Source organism: Arachis ipaensis, chromosome B06 (assembly GCF_000816755.2).
Source record: "Arachis ipaensis cultivar K30076 chromosome B06, Araip1.1, whole genome shotgun sequence".
In the NCBI taxonomy this organism is placed as follows: domain Eukaryota; kingdom Viridiplantae; phylum Streptophyta; class Magnoliopsida; order Fabales; family Fabaceae; genus Arachis; species Arachis ipaensis.
This window is the reverse complement of record NC_029790.2, coordinates 46,104,725-46,108,634: the sequence shown is the minus strand read 5'-3', so window position 1 is coordinate 46,108,634 and position 3,910 is coordinate 46,104,725. Positions and strand designations below refer to the sequence as shown.

General features: G+C 31.1%; 1 long non-coding RNA gene across 1 annotated transcript; it reads right to left on the bottom strand.

The window, feature by feature from the left end:
- On the bottom strand, positions 1,219-3,641 carry LOC107648196. Its single transcript, XR_001621782.2, has 3 exons — positions 3,514-3,641; positions 1,729-1,765; positions 1,219-1,358 (listed from the first exon to the last, which is right to left on the bottom strand). It is a non-coding gene; the product is annotated as an uncharacterized LOC107648196 (long non-coding RNA).

Sequence of the window (3,910 nt, the reverse complement as noted above, 5' to 3'; positions counted from 1 at the left end):
TAATTGAGATCACCATCCTTGTCTACAAACTAAATGTTGATAATTATGAGAGGCCAACCTATTAAGTCTACTTCCAAAGCCTTAAGTACGTAATATCTACTCCTAGGCTTGAAGTACGTCAAATATGCTTGATCACATCAACCCATAAGTCCCAACCTACCTACTAATTAGATTAGTAGTGGGTTAGTGTTAATGAGTATCAAATTGATCACCAAGGGTTCTCAAATCACCAAATCATTGAGACCCAATGACTCAAGGTTACTCAATTCCCTTAGCCTAGGCCAAGAGTAAAGAAAACTACTCAAAAACTAGTGTAAACATTTTGTCAAACACCTAGAGTGCAATAAAAGAAAACATCACAAAATGCTAGAATTAGTGAAACCCATGACTACCACAAGCAAGAATTCAACAATAACAACAAAGATAAACATAAAAGAGCATGGAAACATAAGATTGCATTCAAATAAATCAAGATTCAACAATGTTCATCAACATAAAAGAGAGTAAAATAAGAAATTAACAAGAGAAACTAAGAAGATTAAGACAATAGAACACTAAAACATAAAGAGAATTGAAATCAAAACAAGAATTGAAAGAGAAAATTGAGAGAGATTAACCTAAACTACCCTAAATTCTAGAGAGAAGGGAGAGCTTCTCTCTCTAAAATTCTACCCTAAAACATGATGAAAACTAAACTATGACTACTTGGTTCATTCTCCCTTCAATCTTTGGGTTCAATAGCATCATAAATGAGTTGGATTGGGCCCAAAATGAGCTAGAAATCCCTGGCCATGATTTCACTTTTAATAGGCCATGTGTAGCATCGGCACGCACGCGCACATGGCGCATGCGCGCCCCTATACGCGAAGCAACATATGGAAAATTTTATATCATTTTGAAGCCCCAGATGTTAACTTTCCAACGCAACTGAAACCGCCTCATTTGGACCTCTGTAGCTCAAGTTATGGTCATTTGAGTTACTATTTATTTTGTAATAATTTTTTTTACTACAAATTACACACATAATTTATCAGATTATATTATTTTTTAATTAAAAAATATATTAACTAATTTACTCAACAAGTCAACATTTATATAATATATAATAACATAGATAATTCAAATATCTTTTATTAACTAAGATTGTTTTATAAATCTTCAACATATAAACTTTAAAGTACAAACTAATAAGACACATTGAAGAACCCTAATGAACTAGATAGATACATAGGACAAGAAAAACAAGGAGTTATAAATCTCCAAAATGTAAACTACAAATTACAAACTCCATCATGTTCATTCAACTCCTTTCTCATTTCTCATGGAGAAGTTCTAATATGTGCCACACACCTGAAAATCTTAAATAAAAAAATAATAATATAAATTGTCTAAGAAAATCTTAAATAAATTGAAGTGCCATAAAAGAACAGGAAAATCTTAAATAATGCAGACTCACTCTAAGAAGTAATTAAGAACTTAGTATTCAGAAAGGGAACAGATACATTATTGTATTGCAAATATGAATTTAGATATAGTGTCAAGTATTGAAACCGAACTGCATGCATGAAGAAACAGAAATCCAGCACAAAGTATGAAGGTACATGAAACTAAAATCCATCCAATAACTACTAGGCTGCAACCACAACAGAATTCAACACAATCATGATTGGAAATGCAATAAAAAAAATAGTTCAATATAATATAATGACTAACAGTCAATGAACTTACAAGTATACAAGGCACTGCATCCCAAGTAAGGAACATTCTGCATATTCAAAAGAAATTTATGAATCAAGCTTGGAAGAAGCACCCAATTTCATAAAAATAGAATTGGTTCATATCAATTATAATTAAAACACTTTGATTCCTGTTCACACCACATGATCATTATTCATTGCATCAACTAATCCTTCTTCCTTTTCTTTTTAATTTTTCTCTCATATAAAATTTCAATATATAACAGAACTAACACTTTTCTCCCAATGTTACCAATTCATGAGAGATACAAAGAATCTTCAACAAAAGTAATCAAAATACGCTAGTGTCAGTGGATGGTACTACTATATGCTCCTTTATTAGTTCAGAGTTTTAACACTTTATAATCGGTTTAACTAAACCTCAATCTTCTTTTAATTATAAGTTGATAGTTTCTATATACAAAGTAGTCAATAATTAATGCGCCAGAAATATGATATTAATTAAAAATAATAGTAATAAAAAGAAGTGATGCACTCATCACAAGGACACTTGCAAATTTTTATTTTATTATTATTTTTTTCTAAATGGCATGCAACACATTTCCTTTCTAAAAAAAATAGTTTAAGCTTTTAAAAGAATTGGCTCATGCCAATTATATTCTAAGTTCTAACGTAAAATCCCCAAACTACTTAATCTTTTGTTTTAGACCTATTAACAAGTTGAGATGCTGAAGATTAATATGTAAATCAGAAATAAAGAACTTCTAGCATCTTGATGTTCAAATTTTCAGAGCTCTGATCAATAGACGTGTTCACATCAATGTCAACATAAGTATTAGGTAAGACAAGAATCTAAAGAATGACCCCAATAACATCAGTATAATTATCTACATACTACTGAAAAAGTAAATGCTTATAACCAGTTTATTGGGCTTCATTATAGCATTACAAGACATAGCTCTCAGTTGAAATATGTTTGCGTTTATTGAATGATGTTATTATTTAATGGATTTTCAAAAGGGGATTTTAGTAAAGCACATTATCAAATAAAAGAAAGGTATTATAAGAGCTCTCAATAGAAAAATTGAAAAACTGAGAGGAACCGAGACACCTTACCTGTAAAACTTGACAGTTTTTCAGTGTGCTTTTCCCACCTTGTAGTTCACAAAAAATTCCAAATAAAAATAAGCAAACAGAACAGTAGTAATTGAGTTAGTAAAACATTAATCTTTAAAGTTTTCCTTTCTTTGATTGTGAGGGGTGTTTTAAGTGATGATTTTTCTTTCTTTGGAATGGATAATTATAAATATATAATCCTCCAAGACTTATGGTACTTTAAAATGTTCATACAAATGGATAGTTAGATAGGGGTTTGGAGGATCACATTAAAAAAGCCCTCACTATCTAATCCCCAGACTTCCAAATAAGATAATGGTTTATTATATGTAGATGCAGATTTCGATTAAATGTACTCCCACCAAAAGATAAATATAGAAAAGTTAAGCTATTGTAATTCATCAAAAGAAGCAAACACCAGTTTCCATTGAAGTTTCATATCCATTAATGCTAAATTACTAAATTACAAGTAATAATTTGAAGTTCCAATCATACTAAATTACTAATCAGAACAAGTAAAAAAAAACAAATAACAAATCAGAAAAAAAAACTACACAGAACAATAATCAACAGCCCTAATATTCACAAGTTCTGATAATAAAAAATAATATCCCTAATCAGAAGTTCTAATAAATTTAAATCCTAGACTTCCATGGAATTCATAAATTAAAACATTTAATTTCAAAATAAAATCCCCTACCTCAATTAGCCAAAACTCGGTAATTAAACGCAACAAACCATTCGTTTATTTTTAATTCCTAGTAGCAACAACTTTCCTCTTGGAGCAACAGCAACAATAATCTCAGCACCAATCATAATTGTTTAGGAGATAAATTAGCAACACTAGAATAAAATATGCTAACAGAATTAGGACGAAAATATGACAGAGGAACAAAATGGTAACAAAACAAGGAAGAAAATGTTACAGGTCTCATAAACGAAGGAATTGGAACCAGAACGGGAACAGTGCTACCGGCAATAACGGCAGTGACATCCCCTTTCAAGTTTCACGATGACAGAAAGCTCCTTAGCGGCTAGCTTCAGCGGCGACGACAATGGCTCCGGCGGCTAGCCCTGGCAACAGCAGTGGTAACTCC